The sequence below is a fragment of the Bufo gargarizans genome, chromosome 9 (genome assembly GCF_014858855.1).
Source record: "Bufo gargarizans isolate SCDJY-AF-19 chromosome 9, ASM1485885v1, whole genome shotgun sequence".
Classification (NCBI taxonomy): domain Eukaryota; kingdom Metazoa; phylum Chordata; class Amphibia; order Anura; family Bufonidae; genus Bufo; species Bufo gargarizans.
In genome coordinates this window covers 50,691,887-50,714,197 of record NC_058088.1, presented here as the reverse complement: position 1 = coordinate 50,714,197, position 22,311 = coordinate 50,691,887, and positions in this window count along the sequence as shown.

Below are 22,311 nucleotides of genomic sequence, written 5' to 3'. Positions count from 1 at the left end.
AACTCCCCTTCCAAAAAACAACGCAGTCTATCATCCTCCATCAATAACCACTGTAGCTGAGATGCAAAATAATACCCCCTAAAACATGGGACGGACAAACCTCCATCTTCCTCACCTAGCCATAGATATTTTTGTTTCAGCCTGACCCTTTTCCTCCCCCAAATGATATTTCTACATGGTGAGTAATTTACTAGCAGGTGTAGTAGAGTAGTAGAAATCCAACAGACCCGACAGTCATGACATGCATGCTGCTGATTCTCTGTAATTCAATCACTTATTGAAAGGGGAATGTTCAAAATAATAGCAGTGTGGAGTTCAATAAGCTTATTTAAAGAAGTAAGGCAGCAAATGTTGTACCTGCTGGTTACAGTGCATTTTTTATCCCAGAAATTCAGAGGGAAATGCGTCGTTTCAGACATTGTTCAGAAGAACAGCGCACCTTGATTAAAAAGTTGATTGGAGAGGGGAAAACATATAAAGAAGTGCAGAAAATGATCGGCTGCTCAGCTAAAATGATCACAAATGCTTTATAATAGCAACCAAAACCTGAAAGACGTGGAAGAAAGCGAAAAACTACCATTCGAATGGATAGAAGAATAGCCAAAATGGCGAGGACTCGGCCAACAATCAGCTCCAGGAAGATGAAAGAAGGTGTAAAGTTCCCTGTGAGTCCTGGTACAATGAGAAGACGCTGATGTGAGGCCAAGCGATCTGCAAGAAGCCCCCGCAAAGTCCCACTGCTGAAGAAAAGACGTGAGCTGAAGAGCTTACAATCTGCCAAAGAGCCCATTGACTTAAAGAGACCTTCTGTGGACTGATGGAAGTAAGATGGTTCTTTTTGGGTCTAGTGGCCGGAGACAGGTTGTCAGATGACCCCCAAACACTGAATCCAAGCCCCAGTCCACTGTGAAGACAGTGAAGCATGGTGGACAAGCATCATGATATGGGGATGTGTCTCAGACTACGGTGTTGGGCCTATTTATCGCACACCTGGGATCATGGATCAGTCTGAATCCATCAGAATACTGGAAGAGGTCCTGCTGCCTTATGCTGAAGAGGAAATGCCCTTGAAATGGGTGTTCCAACAAGACAACGACCCCAAACACACCAGTAAATGGGCAACATCTTGGTTCCAGACCAACAAGATTGATGTTATGGAGCGGCCGGCCCGATCCCCGGATCTTAATCCAATAGGAAACTTGTGGGTGACATCAAACATGTAGTTTCTGAGGCAAAACCAAGAAATAGAGAAGAACTGTGGAATGTGGTCCGATCATCCGGGGCCGGAGAACCTGGTCACAGGGGCAGAAGGTGGTGACTCCGAGCAGAACAGACGTCCAGCAGGTCTCAGACACGGCGGTTATACAACTAAGGCCTCATGCACACGACTGTTGCTGTGTTCCGTTCCGCAAAATGGGGTTCTGTTGTTCCGTGATCCGTTTCCGTTTTAGTTTCCGTGTGTCTTCCTTTATTTTTAGAGGATAACCTGAAGGAAAGTAAAAAAAAGTCTAAGTCAAGTTTGCCATGCAAATGATAGGAAAAAAATGGACGCGGACGACAATATTGCGTGCCTCCGCGTTTTTTTTTCACGGTCCTATTGACTTGAATAGGTCCGAACCGTTTTCCGTGAAAAAAATAGGACAGGTTATATTTTTTTGACGGACTGGAACCACGGATCACGAACGCGGGTGACAAACGGTGCATTAGCCGAGTTTTCAACGGACCCATTGAAAGTCAATGGGTCCGCAGAAAATCACGAAAAACGGAACAACGGACACGGAATGAAACAACGGTCGTGTGCATGAGGCCTTAATATTAGTGAAGGGATTCAAAGGAAAGCAAAATCTTCAAACATTTCTCAGTTTATATTGTGAATGTTTGAGTTTGTAAAGAAGAATACAAACACTGCTATTTTTTTGAACAATCTAATATTCACTTTTCTTTAAAAAAAATTACAGGAACAACACAAATTTGGTTTTTCTTCATGTTTTGATTTGGGATATAATATGTAGTGTTCCTAATGCATCTGTGTGTATGGAAATAAAAGCTATTAGAAGGATTTTGAGCTTTATTCTCTTTTTTAAACACACTGCTATTATTTTGAACACAACTGTATATGTGTGGTAATGCTTAATGTATATGCTTATTATTATTAAAATGAGTTGGTGTTTCTGTGCTTATATTATATGTGTATTTGTTTTCTTTATTGCTGTTACTATTAATATTACTGATAATTATTTTTATTTGTATTAATATGTAATATTTATTTTTATTATTATTATTGTTGTTGTTATTATTCTTTTACATCTTTTTTTGCCTTTAAGATCACTGCATTATTAAAGTTGGTTGTGCTCTTCAGTCTATTGACCTTTAGCAGGTCTCCCAGCAGACGGCATGATGATATTTTGCAGTGTATTTCACATTCTGACTCCGTCCCCCACAGGATAACACAGGTCGACATCCAGAGCTGGAGTTTATGATAAGCTGCTATTCTCTCGCACACCAGGAAGAAGGGAACGGGCCCGGAGTCTATTATACCTGAACAGAATCGTATCAATGTCCAATATTTGCATTAAATGTCAGATGTGCAATTAGCCGAGAGATTGGCAGCGAGGACCAGACACACAGACGACAGGGCAGAAGGTGCTGCCCCCTATAGAGCATAGTCCTATAGGCATGAAAGGACCCATCCCGTCCCATGTATAAGGGGTCAGAATTGTTCCACAGCTTTCTTATTTTCTTTGTGTTCCCTTTATAACTGTTTTCAAGACCTCAGCTTGCTGTCAGTGAATGTGGACATTGTTATAACAAGGTACTCACTCTTGAGTGGATATGTGAGAACAGATTAGTGGGGGGACTACCAGCAATCAGAAGAAAACGGGTCCCGTGCCCCCCATTTGAAAGGAGTGTTGCTCAGTCCTACTCACTCGATTCTAACTCTTTACGGCAGTGCGCATCCTCCATTTATGTCAGGAAGCAGAGGACCTCCGTTCTCGTCATCAGTGAGGGTCGCAGTGGTCGGACTCCCACCCATCAGGCACTTATCTCCTATCCTGTGGATTGGGAATTACCTGTTGTTACTATAATACTAAGAATACTCACTAGAATACTAGTATACTAGAATAGAATACTTGTTACTAGAATACTTACTTTAATACCTCTCACAGCTGAGGGTTTGCTTTGTATCCAGTCTAGACAATTGTAAATTATAAAATGATACATTTCACCTGCACTGATACATTGTAACAGACTAGTAGGACAGAAGAGTGATGTTGTGCGTCTGACGCTGCTCCGGACTCTGATCTGATGATTGTACCAACATGGCGGCGCTGATGACACATCCATGACCTCACCCTCCTGACCCTGTCGGGGACCCTGATGCATAAAGTGAACATAGATAGAAAACGACGGAAATCGCTCAAATGGATGACAGCTGATGCAACAGGATCCTTTTTTTTTTGTTTTTTTTTACAGGATCCTTTAAAAAAAAAACGGATCTTAAGCAATCCTATGTATAACTGATACAACAGGATCCGTTTTTTTCTAAGGATCAGTTTTCTCTCTTCTTCTGACAGATCAGAAGAATGGAAAGCTAAACGGTGATGTAACCTCAGCCTTAGGCCTCATGCACACAACCGTTGTTTTGGTCTGCATCCGAGCTGCCATTTTTGCGGCTCAGATGCGGACCCATTCACATCAATGGGGCCGCAAAAGATACGGACAGCACTCCGTGTGCTGTCTGCATCTGTTGCACCGTTTCGTGGCCCCGCAAAAAAATATAGCATGTCCTATTCTTGTCCGCCCGTTCCGTTCCACAAATTGCAGAAAGCACACGGGCGGCTTCAGTTTTTTGTGGATCCGCAGTTTGCGGACCGCAAAAAACGGCACGGTCGTGTGCATGAGGCCTTAGGGCTCATGCACACAAACTTATTTTCTTTCCGTGGCCGTTCCGTTCAATGGGTCTGCAATAAAACGGAAGGTACTCTGTGTGCATTCCGTTTCCATATGTCCGTATTTCAGTTCTGCAAAAAAAATATGTCCTATTATTGTCCGCATTACGGACAAGGACAGTTCTGTTCTATTAGGGGCCAGCTGTTCCGTTCTGCAAAATACGGAATGCACACGGACGTCATCCGTATTTTTTGAAGATCCGTTTTTTGCGGACTGCAAAATATATACGGTCGTGTGAACAAGCCCTTAGATCAGCGGTTCTCAACCTAGGGGTCGCGACCCCTTTGGGGGTCGATCGGCCCTTTCCGGGGGGTCGCCTGAGGCTTCCTATTAGGGCTGCACGATTGTAGCGTTACATTACCCTACTTCGTGATATTTCCCTACCTCCTGACTTTCCGTCGCACTGCTAATGACGTGAGGAGGCGTTCCTGAGTTTTGACGATCTGCGCATGCGTAAACCGACAGTTTATGGAAAATCTCAGCGGAGTTCAGCTTCACACCGGGACACTGCGCATGCGCCGGCCGGAGTTAGTCGCGCTTGCGCACTGGGCCGTAATGTTTCCCTACTAAGGCTCTTCTGCGCATGCGCAGTGTCCCGGTGTAAAGCTGAACTCCGCTGAGATTTTCCATAAACTGTCGGTTTACGCATGCGCAGATCGTCAAAACTCAGGAACGCCTCCTCACGTCATTAGCAGTGCGACGGGAAGTCAGGAGGTAGGGAAATATCACGAGGTAGGGTAGTATAACGCTACAAATAGGAGAGAGATTGTTTCACACAGGAGTAACATACTTTACACGCAAAGACAGTTATGTGCGCAGTTTAGGACACATGAGGGGACACATAGGGCCATGAGGGGAACCAGCATAAGATGCTATATGTCTTATGCTGGCCCCCCTCATGGCCCTATGTGTCATAGCACACATCTACTATAACAGCGTACTCCACAGATCCACCCCATAACAGTGCCATCCACAGATCCCCCATAACAGTGCCATCCACAGGTCCCCCATAAGTGTCCTCCACAGATCCCCCATAACACTGTCCTCCACAGATCCCCCATAACAGCGTTCTCCACAGATCCCCCATAACAGCGTCCTCCACAGATCCCCCATAACAGCGCCCTCCACAGATCCCCCATAACAGCGCCCTCCACAGATCCCCCATAACAGCGTCCTCCACAGATCCCCCATAACAGCGTCCTCCACAGATCCACCCCATAACAGTGCCATCCACAGATCCCCCATAAGTGTCCTCCACAGATCCCCCATAACACTGTCCTCCACAGATCCCCCATAACAGCGTTCTCCACAGATCCCCCATAACAGCGTCCTCCACAGATCCCCCATAACAGCGTCCTCCACAGATCCCCCATAACAGCGTCCTCCACAGATCACCCATAACAGCGGCCTCCACAGATCCCCCATAACAGCGTCCTCCACAGATCCCCCATAACAGCGGCCTCCACAGAAACCCCCATAACAGCGCCCTCCACAGATCCCCCATAACAGCGGCCTCCACAGAAACCCCCATAACAGCGTCCTCCACAGATCCCCCATAACAGCGTCCTCCACAGATCCCCCATATAACAGCGTCCTCCACAGATCCCCCATAACAGCGTCCTCCACAGATCCCCCATATAACAGCGTCCTCCACAGATCCCCCATATAACAGCGTCCTCCACAGATCCCCCATATAACAGCGTCCTCCACAGATCCCCCATATAACAGCGTCCTCCACAGATCCCCCATATAACAGCATCCTCCACAGATCCCCCATATAACAGCGTCCTCCACAGATCCCCCATAACAGCGTCCTCCACAGATCCCCCCATAACAGCGCCCTCCACAGATCCCCCATAACAGCGTCCTCCACAGATCCCCCATATAACAGCGTCCTCCACAGATCCCCCATAACAGCGTCCTCCACAGATCCCCCATATAACAGCGTCCTCCACAGATCCCCCATAACAGCGTCCTCCACAGATCCCCCATATAACAGCGTCCTCCACAGATCCCCCATAACAGCGTCCTCCACAGATCCCCCATATAACAGCGTCCTCCACAGATCCCCCATAACAGCGTCCTCCACAGATCCCCCATAACAGCGTCCTCCACAGATCCCCCACAACACAGCGCCCTCCACAGATCCCACACAACACAGCGTCCTCCACAGATCCCCCATAACAGCGTCCTCCACAGATCCCCCATAACAGCGTCCTCCACAGATCCCCCATAACAGCGTCCTCCACAGATCCCCCACAACACAGCGCCCTCCACAGATCCCACACAACACAGCGTCCTCCACAGATCCCCCATAACAGCGTCCTCCACAGATCCCCCATGTAACAGCGTCCTCCACAGATCCCCCATATAACAGCGTCCTCCACAGATCCCCCATATAACAGCGTCCTCCACAGATCCCCCACAACACAGCGCCCTCCACAGATCCCCCACAACACAGCGCCAATTACAGAACTACCTAACACCTTGTAATAGACTGGCATACATCCTGCATATCAGATATTTACATTACAATTCATAACAGTAGCAAAATTAGTTATGAAGTAGCAAGGAAAAAAATGTAATGGTTGGGGGTCACCACAACATGAGGAACTGTATTAAGGGGTCACGGCTTTAGAAAGGTTGAGAACCACTGCCTTAGATTGATACAAAAGGTAAATAAATAACTTCACTTCATCCGTTCTGCACGTCTCAGCATAGGATGCAATGGATCACCGTCACAGGACCACGGATCAGCCGCCATGGATTTAATAAGCCTGTGAGATCACATATGGCAGACGCTCTCCAGCACATGCAAAAAATCAGATTCTGTGGCAGATAATTAAGCGATGAGCGGGCGATGGCACGTTGAATATTATTCATTCTGATCAGACCGGTCTGGTTTCTCTTTTTATTATTCATTTTTTGCATAATATAATAAATCTCCAGTTATTTTTCATTAATGTATTTTTTTAATAAATTTTTTTCCATTAAAGCAGTCGTTAAAAAAGTGTAGGCATTACCATAATTTATAGCTGCCCCCCAGCCTGCACCCTCCACTGAAATGTATGAATGGCAGTGCTGCATGGTACACGTGGGCTGTCATGTGGACATCCCTACTCTACCTCAGTTCTAGACTGCATTCTCTCTGCATCCTAACTTGTCCAATTAGCACAATTCTGTTTGAAAGAGTCAAGTAAGGTCAAAAGTGGTCTACAGGGGCATCACACAACCCTGACAGAAGGTGCAGCGACTTTGATAGGGGTCTGATATCTCACATGCAGCCTGTTCTGGATAAAGAGTACTGAACTGCCTGATGTGGAGACAAAAGGGGAGTCTCTGTAGGTGTATGGAGATGAGTGACCGGCTGTTACATCAGATACATTTCATTTGTCAGGAATATAGACTCATTGACAAAAAGAATACCGCCCCCAGGTAGGAATGTCGGATTGCTGCAGTTGCTGTATGTCTTCGGCAGATATGTAAATAATTACAGGTCTGGCCTTATTAAATAGTGGGTCTTGCCACAAGAGGGTGTAAAAGTGCCTTGCCTGCTGCCCTATAAAAAAGACTCTCAGAGGCTACTTTTGGGTAGTGTACATCTTGAAGAGAGAGATTTGTGACTGCTAGTCATGCCTCTACGACATACTGGAAAACATTTTGCCCAGTTGATAGGCTTTGAGAAGGGGTCGGATCGTGGGACAGAGAGAAGCAGAATGGACATTTTGATGAGTTGCCCACCATCTAAGCCATTTTGTTATAAGGTGATGGGAGAACTGGTTATGTGAGGATATGCATACAGTACAGACCAAAAGTTTGGACACACCTTCTCATTTAAAGAGTTTTCTTTATTTTCAGGACTATGAAAATTGTAGATTCACACTGAAGGCATCAAAACTATGAATTAACACATGTGGAATTATATACATAACAAAAAAGTGTAAAACAACTGAAAATATGTCATATTCTAGGTTCTTCAAAGTAGCCACCTTTTGCTTTGATTACTGCTTTGCACACTCTTGGCATTCTCTTGATGAGCTTCAAGAGGTAGTCACCTGAAATGGTCTTCACTTCACAGGTGTGCCCTGTCAGGTTTAATAAGTGGGATTTCTTGCCTTATAAATGGGGTTGGGACCATCAGTTGTGTTGTGGAGAAGTCAGGTGGATACACAGCTGATAGTCCTACTGAATAGACTGTTAGAATTTGTATTATGGCAAGAAAAAAGCAGCTAAGTAAAGAAAAACGAGTGGCCATCATTACTTTAAGAAATGAAGGTCAGTCAGTCCGAAAAATTGGGAAAACTTTGAAAGTGTCCCCAAGTGCAGTCACAAAAACCATCAAGCGCTACAAAGAAACTGGCTCACATGCGGAGCGCCCCAGGAAAGGAAGACCAAGAGTCACCTCTGCTGCGGAGGATAAGTTCATCCGAGTCACCAGCCTCAGAAATCGCAGGTTAACAGCATCTCAGATTAGAGACCAGGTCAATGCCACCCAGAGTTCTAGCAGCAGACACATCTCTAGAACATCTGTTAAGAGGAGACTGTGTGAATCAGGCCTTCATGGTAGAATATCTGCTAGGAAACCACTGCTAAGGACAGGCAACAAGCAGAAGAAACTTGTTTGGGCTAAAGAACACAAAGAATGGACATTAGACCAGTGGAAATCTGTGCTTTGGTCTGATGAGTCCAAATTTGGGATCTTTGGTTCCAACCACCGTGTCTTTGTGCGACGCAGAAAAGGTGAACGGATGGACTCTTCATGCCTGGTTCCCACCGTGAAGCATGGAGGAGGAGGTGTGATGGTGTGGGGGTGCTTTGCTGGGGACACTGTTGGGGATTTATTCAAAATTGAAGGCATACTGAACCAGCATGGCTACCACAGCATCTTGCAGCGGCATGCTATTCCATCCGGTTTGCGTTTAGTTGGACCATCATTTATTTTTCAACAGGACAATGACCCCAAACACACCTCCAGGCTGTGTAAGGGCTATTTGACAATGAAGGAGAGTGATGGGGTGCTGCGCCAGATGACCTGGCCTCCACAGTCACCGGACCTGAACCCAATCGAGATGGTTTGGGGTGAGCTGGACTGCAGAGTGAAGGCAAAAGGGCCAACAAGTGCTAAGCATCTCTGGGAACTCCTTCAAGACTGTTGGAAGACCATTTCAGGTGACTACCTCTTGAAGCTCATCAAGAGAATGCCAAGAGTGTGCAAAGCAGTAATCAAAGCAAAAGGTGGCTACTTTGAAGAACCTAGAATAGGACATATTTTCAGTTGTTTCACACGTTTTTGTTATGTATATAATTCCACATGTGTTAATTTATAGTTTTGATGCCTTCAGTGTGAATCTACAATTTTCATAGTCATGAAAATAAAGAAAACTCTTTGAATGCGAAGGTGTGTCCAAACTTTTGGTCTGTACTGTACATAGCGAACAGGCTCCAGATGTCCCAGACACCAGTAGGATTGTTTGATCTGCTGACAAGCACAAGCAGCCCCCACAGTTTTGTCGTCTACCATTCAGACACACGTGGTCCCATCATTACACCCCTAACACTACCCTGACCATTTCCAAGCAATTAGCAGAAGGAAACTTGGTGGATTTGTGCCCATTACATGTCCAGCCATAGACAGACAGTAAATGTCTCCTTTGTAGTGGAGTCGTGAACGAGAAACCTGGACTGCTACAGACTAAAAACAATACTGAGGCCATATCTAATCTTCTATCCAGACTAGAGTCAGTGATTCATTTTGTATCCAGGCTAGTAGCTGTATGTCATCTTGTATCCAGGCTAGTGGCCAAATCTCCTCTTGTATCCAGGCTAGAGGCCATATCTCATCTTGTATCCAGGCTAGAGTCTGTATCTCATCTTGTACTCAGAATATAGATGCCCAGCAGGGTCCTAGAGCCGCCTGACAGCTGTACAGTTTTGCCCAATAAACTTCTTCTTTTCTTTAATATTGTAATCACTTATATACAGTATATTTTCATTACATTCACACAGAGAAAGTGTGCTATCTCAGCTAGAATTCAACTCAAATTCATTATGGTATTCTGCTATAATTGTTATCCACTATACTTTGCAACCATCTAGTGGCCATTATATTTGGTTTTAAGAACTTATCTATGCTGTAATTTCCACATTATTTATCCTGTAACTCCTCCCTCTCTGTGAGATCACATCCTGTGCCCTTCAGTCCTTTCCTGTTTTTAGACATGGTTCACAAAGCTGAAGAGAGGATTTTTCTTTGAACTTTATTGTCATTTCTCCAGGTACATTCAATAAATTACCTAAAGGCTTATCCATTGCATCTTCCTCACTGGAATTCTACATGCAACTGGTGTTGCTAGGGCAATAGTTATAACAAGTTCCCTATCTTCCACTGCCTATACAAAAGATTGACACTCATACTCATCAGAGACTTCTCTTATGTTTATTGGTAGCAGAATAGAAAGCTTCATTCCAACAAATATTTCTTGGAACAGGATTTGTTTTAGTCAATAGGGGTACAATTTCACTTCTTACTTGGAGTTTCTTCTTGTGAGCTGGACTGTGGACTTTCCTGAATATCTGAAAACTTTATACATAAGATACAACCTCTGCTTTTATAACAATGTATCAGACTGTTGCATCTTTGCTCCTAGGTGGAGTTTTCCTTCAATTACCCCCACAATCCTTCAATACTTGGCAGCATTACTTTAGCTGAGTTCTTCCTTGAAGCCGAGTCATGTATTTAATATAAGATGGTGAATTTTAAGTACCTGTTTGTATTGACATCAGCGATAGATATAATAAAGAGGATCAGAGCGTGGAGCGGTGACAAGACTCCCTAATGGTGGCAATAACAGGTGATTTATTGGTTGACTCCTCAATAGATCTCACCATCATTACATGTTCATTAAGACATAATTGTCATTGATTGTCGTGCTTGGACGTGACAGAGACGCACTGCATCCCGGAATGATGCCTCTACAGATGAGACGCCATAAGAGATGAGCCGCATTATCAGGAAATATTGTGCTCCAGGTAATGATATTGAGGATTATTTCATATAGTTTTGTGTTCCTGGTGATGACTGTCGCAGCAGAGGATGAGCAGCGGAACCTTTAATAACTCGAAGATTGTTTTCACACTGATTGTCTACAGTTATTGCAGAATGATGATCATCTGTTTGATGAACACCTGAAGTAGGAGAGTAGAGGATGTACGAGTCTCTCCCATGTCATAAGCTGATGAACTAGCGCATGCACAGCGGAAGCAGCTGGTCTGTGCATTGGATCCAGATCTGCATTGCACATGTGGCAGATCTCCAATACACCGGGCATTCATAAGGACTTTTATTCCTGATCATTGCATGCTCACTAGTTACATTTAGAAGCAGCAAACATGGCTGCTGCATGGGGATGAATGATCGTCACTGCACAGAACGATGCGTTGCCAAGGGAAAAAAAAAAATCAGCTGTATTAACGAATAGTGATGATCGGCAGGGGCAATATTGAAATTTTCAATATTTAGCGAATATTTTGGAGAATATTTGTCAAATATTCAAGAATTTGCGATTATATTTTTGATTGTGAAAATTGGCAATGTAATATGCGTGTATTGTGCGCACAATACAGGCGTAGGTCACTTTGGCTACATTTTCCAAGCTGCTAGAAGTTTCCTGAGACTGGAGAAAACTGGTCGGCACGGCAGAACACTACAATAGCTTTATATGCAAATAGAGCGCTCCAATATATTTGCAATTAATGATGCACATATTTTGACGCAATACGTGTGACTTCACATTTTATCAGGTCTGAGTAGATATTACTGATTGGTGCACTAAGTATTGTTATGACATCACAGCACTATGTCTGTAGCATGTATGTATGGACAGTAGAGAAACAGTAATCCCTATCACACTACCTAACACCCTGCACTGAATCGGCTACACTGTATCAGGATATAACCTACACTGACTATCTGTATTATATATATAAGCTAACTAATTATCTAATATAATTGGATAAGGAATAGGATCCAGATGAAAGCACAGAGCTCAGCAATGTCACTGCTCTCTCTCTCAGATCTGCAAAAAACTGAAGAAAATGGCTGCTGGGGAGGTTCTTCTATAGTAAGGGGTCGGCAACTTTCCTATTGGTCGCTAGGGATGTTGCTAAGCTGTGACAAAGACATTACAGCCCACAAGCAAGAAGCAGGGAGGGATTATGGGTTTAGATGGAAAATAATTTAGAACATTTGCAAATACGAAGATAGAGCACTATATTCTAAATCTTAGCAAATTCTCGAAGTGGCGATATTCGCAATTAAAATTTTTAACTATTAACGAATCATTATTAATCGGATCAGCCGGCAAACAGTTGCCCAAGTCAGTTAGAAAAAAATAGGTGTTCATACGAACATTCACTCCCAATGATGGACCCAGTCATCTGCCAATGTAAATGAACTCTTATTACAGCAAGATCTGAGCCAGCGCATGCACAGGAGGGATGTGGGACGGATGCACAGACGAGGCTGCTTTTACTGCATTTCCCATTGCATCTGACATATCAATCAAAGGAATCCAGGCGGGATAAGGCCTAAGGTCACAGAACTCTTCAAGATACTGGACAGTTCAGCCAACACTTTCCGTTAATTTGCATAGAATGAAGGAGAGATCAAAAGGGGATGTGCAGGACATGAACACTTTGGAGGTAATTTATTATGCAAAAATACTCCTATATTAGTCTTAGAGCACAATTCTACCTACAACGGAGGATGAGGGCATCTGACCGCTGGGTGTGAAATCACTGTGAGTGGCATGTCAAGTATAATGGTGGACCAAGGGTGGCAAGGGTTCGTTGTACATCCTCTGGTGTTCTAGGGAAGCAAAGAGAGCAATTTTACATTAGAAATCAGATTGCTCCTAAAGGGTGTTTTGGAAATAGGAGCCCTAGGCAAATCATTTTGTAATTATTTGCCTGGAGTAATTTATCACCTCTTAAAAACAGCCATGCGTTAGTGGTGAAATTTAAATGCAGCTCTTTGACTGGAGTATAGCATTCAATGTAATTGCATCAATTTATATACAGCATTAAAGGTAACTGAAGAACAAGATGTAAAGTAATGGAAGAACCTGGATAAAAAGGGCAGCTCTGAACAAAAGTCAAGATGTAAAGTCTGAATTCCGAATGCATTTATAAATGCAGCTCTGGATGTAAATGGTTTTTAAAGCAAGAGTTAACAGAAGAAGTGTAAATGCAGCTCTGGATGTAAATGGTTTTTAAAGCAAGAGTTAACAGAAGAAGTGTAAATGCAGCACTGGATGTGAATAGTCTAAACGGCATGATGAAACAATAGACATGTGGGTGCAGATCTAGAGGTAACCAGAATTTAATCAGAAGCTTTAAAAACTAATAAAGCAACAACACCATGAATGTGCAGATCCAACCTGCAAAATGAGGATCTCATTCATGTGCTTCAAAGGGATTGTGTAAAAGCGTAAAGAATAGTCTCTAGCACATTGCCGCTGACATTTCTAAAGTTCACTGGATATTTTTTTCTTCTTCGGTGGCAAAATATTGCCTCTCGCTCTCCACGTCTACGATGCGACTCCCTTCTGAATGCCGCAGGAGCAGCGAGCGTCGGGCGCTCATTAATATTTACACCTCCCCATGTATTACATTTTTCAGATGATATTTTGTTGCCGTTTGTTGTCGTTGTGCAGGACGATGACCCGAGAGACAAAGTGACATTCATTTATAAATGTGTGGAGGGGAAACGTGTGCGGCTACTTACCAGCACCAAACACATATAGGAGGAGAACAATCATTAGACAAATCCTACAGTGTGGATGAAGACTTACAGCCCATAAAAGCAGTATTTCTGCAGCATTACTGATAGGAGAGATAAGTATGCTTCTTAAAGAACAGGCACACAAATAAGACGATACACGGGAAGCCTGGTAAGTCTCTGCTGTAGATATCTTCATGTCACATGATCACAAAAAGTGATATAGAATACTGCAATAATGTCTACTATAACTTATAGCTTTCTACATTCTAATACAGCTCCTATATACAATAATATAACGTGTGGCAGGCGCAGCGCTATGAAGTGCCTTTTGCACTGTGGCATTAGAAGAATGCTGATATCTCTGACTGTTAGTCTAGCCAGGCTGTCTATTACTCTGTAATTTCTCTAGCGCCGTTCTATGGAAACAGTAGGTTTAAAGAGCACACCGAATGCTTGAAATAACTTCTTTATTAACTTCAACTTTTCTTCATATATAACACTGCCGCCTCCGCAGCAGATAGTCCGCGTACATAACACGTGTTGAATAAAGTATCACAAAATGGAGCTATGCATAAGATAGTGGTTCAACTGATCAACCTTGTCATTCAACATAAAATTGTGGATATATTTCTCTCTTCAGTATCTGTACTCTCACGTTAAGTTATTTAAGCACGTTATGATCTCACTGAGAGGTATATCTGAGGTCTAACTAATGGTTCACTTGCTGAATTTGGTCGCAATTTGCAGTATGCAGTTAGCATTAACTATTTGTAGATTGGTTGAGTATGATCTGGTATGGTTGTATGCAATTTGGATTGCAATATGGAATTTGAATTTGCAATTGGTGAAACTGTAAGTAAACACACATATAACTGTTTCAGTATACAGTTCTAATCACTATATTAACAATATGAACATTATATAACTGTTCTAAATACCTGTTTTGGCCTCTCTGCTTCCATAAAACACAGCTCTTAGTGGAGTGAATGTCTGTTCGGCTTCTTTCCTCTGGTGTAATGATTCTAGCAGCTCCTGCTAGGTGGATTTCCCACACAAGCTGTGTGTGAGGCTGGCTGTGATTGGTCAAAACTCCTGCTATGTGTGAGGCTGGCTATAATTGGTCAAGACTCCTGCCCAGCAACAACAGTTTAACTTTATGCTTTCTGTTGTTTCTGCTGTGTCATTGAGCTTACCTTACATTATATATTGATTCTTAAAGGCATATTATCTTTCCTGCTTCTGTGAACACAAAAAATAACAGTTTTATGACATCTAAACATGGTGTCAAAGTAAATAACTCTGCTTTTGTCTTTAACACATAAACATAGGAACTGTATTAAGGTTATTGGCAGGTTTAGCTGTATAAACACACAAGCTATACTAACAACCTAGGACAGGTCTTAGCTGGCCAGCTACACTCCCACCAAAATTACCTATAATTCTATGTTCTTAGTGGTAGGACTTGAACATTCTCTCAACATTTTCAAGTCTCTTATCCAACTCTCCCACCTTGGCCTCAAATTTTCAGGTATGGGCTCGTCCCATCCCAACTTCTGTCAGCATAATTCTTGTACTATTTCTTTGGCTCTGAGGATTCAGGAATCCTAATGGATCATATATTGAAGCCACTGCGGAAAGAATGGTTCGTCTAGTTGCAACTTTCTCTTCAATAGATACTTCCAAGAAGAACTTGTCATTCTCTACATCCCATCCCAATCCAAGTAATTTTTGAACTGGAAGATGATCATAATTGAGATCTACATTCTTCACTGTTACTGCATGTTCAGAGTCACTGATGGATTCCAGTATCTCTCTGTTGTTTGAGATGAATTTATGAAGGCGCAGATTTCCTCTTGCGCATAACTCTTGGCTTTCTTTCACTTGTTTGATTGCAGATTCAGCGGACTCTAGACTTATGAGACCATCATCTACATAAAAGTTTTTCTTCAGAAAATGTGTTGCTGATGGGCAATCCTTTTCATTCTGATTGGCCAGGTACTTCATACCATAATTGGTGCAACCTGGCGACGACGCTGCACCAAACAAGTGTACTTTCATTCTATATTCTGCTGGCTCTGTATCTGTATCTCCATCCTCCCACCATAGAAATCTCATGAAGTCTCTATCTTCATTCTTCACATAAAACTGGTGGAACATCTTTTCAACGTCACACATGACTGCTACGGGATACTTTCTGAATCTACAGAGTACTCCAGGCAGAGTGTTTGTAAGATCTGCTCCTTTTAGTAGATGATAATTCAATGCAACACCATCATACTTTGCTGAGCAATCAAACATCAATCTAACCTTATCTGGTTTCTTTGAGTGGTAAACACTTTGATGTGGGATATACCACACTTACCCTTCTTTAGGTTGATTATTAACTTTCTCTGCATGTCATTCTTCGAGGATGCCTTCTATGAATTTCAAATAATCCTTCTTGAGTTTGGGATCTCTTCCCATCCTTCTCTCCAAACATTTAATTCTTGCTTGGGCAAGATTTCAGTTATTTGGCAAACGAGGTCTCTCTCTAAAGGTAAGGGAATTTCAAGATGGCCTTGATGATTCTGCTGAATACTTTCTTCTAGAGTGTGTACAAACTTTATGTCTTCTTGGGATACACTCTTTTCTTTAGAACTTATGTCTGCAAAGTCGGATTCAAGGCTCTTGATTTGCTGGACTTACAGTAGCTAACTCTTGGACAGATATTCGATGACACATTCCTGTCACCTGTTTTGAGTTTGCAATCTGCTGTTTTCCTCCAACAACACCCCATCCTAGATTAGTTTGAACAGCGTAGGGTTTGCCCTTTCCTCCTGTGATTACCTTTCATGGTACCAAGGCTCTGGGACAATGGTAGCCTATAAACAGTCCAACACCAAACTCCTTCAGCGGGGACATTTCATGAGATATGACAGATAGGTGCTTCTATTCATTGGTTGTTTCACAGGTAGGTATACGATCTCCATCTAGAGGTATATCGTCTTTTGTATAAGCTGGAGATAGATCTAATGTGCAGTTTGAATGAAGTCCTCTAACTCTCAGTCCATTGACACTTTGACTGTTCACCAATGTGTCTCCCCCCATCATTGTAGTGAGTTTGAGCTTCACTGATTCTGTAGCCACTTGTAATTTCTTGCAGATTTTTGGATTAATGAAGGTGACATCACTCTGGGCATCAAGTAGCACTTATGTAACATCCCAGAGTTATGTTACTAAACTCTTTTACCCTGCTACAGCATGTTAAGTGTATGTGTATTGTCAGTCTGTATAATTCATTGTTATTATATAATTTTTTGGAGCTTGTTATATACATTTGCTGTAGTTTTCTATGTACACCAGCAGGAGGCAGCAATGTGTGACCAGGAACCTAGTGTCAGTTTAGTGTTTCTAAACTGGAATAGTACATTCCAGTTTAGACGCCCCCGTGAGAAAAAGTGGGCCGGTCCTATGTCCTGTCTGATGGGGAGAAGAGGACGTTCTAGTTCTAGAAGATAGACAGAGCAGAAGATAGATACCTGCCATATTCTCCAGGCATATGATAAGAAGCAGATAAGAGATATTGATCCCTGCCATACATTGCCAATACCTGCTGGGACCCAAGACTATTGCTGTATCTCATGTGGATTAATGCTGCCTCAAGTAAAGACAAGTTGAACTATATTTCAAGTTTGGGTCTCATTTATTGCTACCAAGTTCCTCAATTACTCCTACTAGCAACACTCATTTTATTGCAATTGCAAGTGAGCCAGGATCCAGGAGTCCAGCCGTACAAAGGTAGGAGACACCGTTGACACTAGCACTACTGCTACACAGAGACATAACTCCCACTCTGGCATTCCTCACCTGGTACGTGAGTTGCAACACCTTAAAGGGCCCTGAGACTGTAACCTGCGCACATTGCAATTGGCGTCACAAACAAAAACTATTAACTATACCTACACCTGACCCAGTCAGCGATTATTATTGCGCCAGTGTGCATTAGTCCAATCCGGCTTACTGCACATAGGTGTATACCTTCTTGTTCCTCCTTTTAGGATTTGAAATGCACACTGGTACAACCATTGATGTGTCATTGCTTTCTCCTTCCCTCACTCTGCAAGAGAATAATAATACTTTCTTTCCTTTCTCAATATCTTTAGGTATTGAGGACTTATCCTTCTTTGGACGTTCATGTATTGGTGTAGGATGGTGTCTTTTTAAAACACTGCATATGTCCTTTTTCTTACACTCCTTAGTAACATGGCCTTTTCTTAAACATCTTAAACACAGTTGCTTCTCAAGTACAAACCTCTTCTTTTCATCTGGGGGCTTCTCCTTTAATTGTTGGCACTTATGTATGGAGTGGTTCTCTCCACAGAACATACATTTGAAGGTAGTCTGAAGATTTGTCGGTTCTGTCTCTCTACTGATCTCAGTAGTGACATTGGACTTGCTCTCCTAGGTATCTGGACCTTTAGCTGCTGTGTTGGTTGCAAAGCTAGTTGCTCTTGCATGTCTTATTTCTCTTGCAGGCCTTTCTTCTAAGGATTTTAAGATGTAAGATGCTGTTACTGGATTACATGCTATCAGTGCTTCCTCATTGACAAACTCAGAGAACTCTTTAAAACTTGGAAAGTTCTTACCTAGATTTAACTGTTTAGTCACATAGCGATTCAATCTAGAAGCCACTTCTTCAGGTAGTTTAGTTAGTATCCTGTGGTTTTCTAGATAGCCGTTTAGTACTTTAAGTCCTTGAACATTTGGAATGGCATTGCTGCATGCTTGCAGGAAATCACCATAATTTTTGAGTTTTAAGTGTTATAGGACATATTTTAGGCCAGTTATTCAACTTTTTGTACTAAGAAAGGATGACCATATCATGCATTCAATTTTCCCAAGTTTGCTTGTAGTCTTTTTCATATTTTATAGAAGTTATCTTAAGAACTTCCTTGGCTTCTCCACCAACATATCTCTGAAGGTAGAATAACTTGTCAACTGGACTGAAACAATGATGCTCAAAGATCATCTCAAAACTTGCCTTCCACTCTATGAACGTCAGTACATCTCTTGAAAATACAGTAGGTTCCGGAACGGGAAGTCTAGCAAGGACTTTTCTCTGTTGTCTTGGTGGGACAATGGTTGTAACTTTCTCCTTACCGTTGCAGTGACATCAAGGAATAGAATCATCCAGTGCTATTTTCTCACTTAGTTCGGAAATAGAAGAGTCCCCTTCTTCATTTTTTTCCGTTAGAGATAGAAGGTAAGTTCACAACACCTTTTTTTCTAACACTGGACTAGGCCTCTCTTTGTCACTCTGTGCAAGGATGGAAGGATAAGGACTTATTTCCTCACTAAGTGCTGGATATTTCCTTCCATTCTCCTGGGAGTATGTAGGAAAGTAGGTGTCTGCCTCTTCACTTAGTACAGATTTGAACCTATGACTACTCTGACTCATATCCTCCTTGTGTACTCGGAGTCTGGCTTCTATGATCTTAAATTCTTTCTGTCTTTCCAGACTTTTCATCTGTTGGCGCTGTGCTTTCATTTCAGCTTCCATCTGATGGTGTTGTGCATCCTTTTCAGATTCCTTTTCAGCCATCAGTTGGCGCTGTGCCTCCATTTTACAGCACTGTGCCTCCATTTTACAGCACTGTGCCTCCATTTTACAGCGCTGCGCCTCGATGGCAGTTTCTATTTTAATTTCTGCTCTCTTGACAGCAAGTTGTTCAGCTAATTCCTTTCTTTTAGCTGAAGTATTTGAGGACTCTGATATGTGGGTGGCACTTCTGCTAGCAAAGGAAGTCACACTTGAGATTGTGGTTCCGCCTAAGGACCTAGCATAGTCTTTCATAAAAAGCTCATTCATTCTACTTCTTGCTTTAACTTCATCATAGTTTTCTGCAGATGATAGTTCTCTCATGACCTTTACCAAATCTTTAGTGACCGCAGTACATGTGTCCATGTTCCTTACAATATCCTGGAAAAGTGTTGTAAATGACTGCAGGTAGACATATGCTGCCATAAGTTCTGATTCAGAATCTTCTACCGTCTCTACCATATCACTCAAGTTCCTTTTTATACTTTTTTGCTTTAGCTTTCTACGAATGTCTTTAATGTATGATTTTCACCAATCATACATCCAGGCAAACTTTTTCTCTTTTAATACTGCTTCTTGCTCCAAATTTTCCCGCATCTTTGAGGTCGATTTTCTTGCACGTAATTCATCTGTTTGGGCTATATTTGTTTGAGGCAAGACTAATGCTCCATCAGACTCTTCTACCTCAGACAGGTTTCCTTGCTCTTCCCCCTCTACTCTATCTATCTTTGTATCCTCTAATAGTGGTGGCATGGTAATACTAGGCTCAGACATTTTACTTCAAATGCTATAGCAATCAATACAATAATAAAATGCCTTTCACTTTAAATGCAATATTCACAAATGCAGAAATAAATGAATTTCACTTTAAATGTAACAGCAATAAATGCAGGCAATTAATGACTTTCACTTTAAATGCAATAGAGTCCATGTATTAGAAACTGTTCTTTGTCTTTTATTCCTTAATCCTTAACACAAAAATTTGACTTTATACCAAAATCTATGTGCAATTATAAGTAATAAAGAAAGCTCTGACCTTATTCTGAAGAGCAGGAACAAATGTCTGTCTTAAAGGAGATGTGTCTTTTCTTGATGATGCAATGCTCTGCACTGACTTGCGATGCTCTGCGATAAATTGCAATGCTCTATGATGACTTGCGATGCTCTGAGCAGACTTGCTATACTCTGTGCAGACTTGCGATACTCTGCAGAATTGTGATGCTCTGTGAACACTTGTGATGCGCTGGCTTGGATACGCTGCTGCAGGCTTTGGGCCTAGTGGCTGGAAAGTAGCTGGCGGCAGAATGTGGTCTTTTCATGGATAGCGGTTGAGGCATTCTAGCTCTGGACTTTGGCCTCCCACCATGCGTCTCTTTCTCTCTCTAGGGTTTGCAGGACGGTTGGCGCTCTTTCTCTGACTATTTTGTCTTTGCCGGTCTGCCACTTTAAGAGTCGGCTGCAGTTTGACTAATGCACACGTTCTATGGCCTCTATGGTAGCTCCACTGAGGTATCTTTGCTTGCTCACTCAGGGAACAGTTGCTGCGCTGCGGTATATGCTGGCACTCCGCTGCTCTAATGCGCTCTTTACTTTGCAAGTTGAGGAACACTATCACTTTGCCCTTTGAGGGTAATAGTTCCACTGTGGCAGGTGCAGCACTATGAAGTGTCTTTTGCGCTATGGCATTAGAAGAATTTTTATATCTGTCATTTTAGTCTAACCAGACTGTCTATTACTCTATAATTCCTCTAGCGCCGTTCTAGGGAAACAGTAGATTTAAAGGGAGTCTGTCACCACATTTGACCATATTAGACAGATCCTATAGCGTTATATGTGCCACCCAGCAGTTAAAAACGGTACCTTTGTTGCATATAACCGAGTCTTCTTTCTGCCAAAAATGAACTTTGAAGATTGTGTAAACGAGCCCTCTCAAGTGCCCAGGGCGGTGTCTCAATCTTCCGAGCCCAAGACCGGACCTCCCTAACGGCTCATAACCCTGCCCTCCTTGTGCCTGTGCCCGCCCGTTTACTCCCCTCCCCTCGCCTTTTCCATTGCGGCTGCGCGGACAAATTCGTAGCCGGCGCATGCGCAGTAGGTATTGCGATGCCCTGCCAGGAGCGGGCATCGCATTGCGCATGCGCCAGCTATGAGTTTGTCCGCGCAGCCGCAATGGAAAAGGCGAGGGGAGGGGAGTAAACGGGCGGGCACAGGCACAAGGAGGGCAGGGTTATGAGCCGTTAGGGAGGTCCGGTCTTGGGCTCGGAAGATTGAGACACCGCCCTGGGCACTTGAGAGGGCTCGTTTACACAATCTTCAAAGTTCATTTTTGGCAGAAAGAAGACTCGGTTATATGCAACAAAGGTACCGTTTTTAACTGCTGGGTGGCACATATAACGCTATAGGATCTGTCTAATATGGTCAAATGTGGTGACAGACTCCCTTTAAAGAGCACACCAAATGCTTGAAATATTTTCTTTATTAACTTCTACTTTTCTTCGTATAACACTGCCGCCTCCGCAGCAGATAGTCCATGTACATAACACGTGTTGCATAAAGATTCATAAAATGGCGCTATGCATAATATGTGGTTCAACTGTTCAATCTTGTCATTCAACATAAAATGGTGGATATAGTTCTCTCTTTAGTATCTGTACTCTCACTTTAAGTTATTTAAGTATTTTATGATCTCTCTGAGAGGTACAGCCAGGTCCATAAATATTGGGACATGGACACAATTCTAACATTTGTGGCTCTATACACCACCACAATGGATTTGAAATGAAACAAACAAGATGTGCTTTATCTTTAGACTGTCAGCTTTACCTGCAGACTGTCAGCTTTACCTGCAGACTGTCAGCTTTACCTGCAGACTGTCAGCTTTACCTGCAGACTGTCAGCTTTAATTTTAGGGGATTTACATCCAAATCAGGTGAACGTTGCAGGAATTACAACAGTTTGCATATGTGCCTCCCACTTGTTAAGGGACCAAAAGTAATGGGAC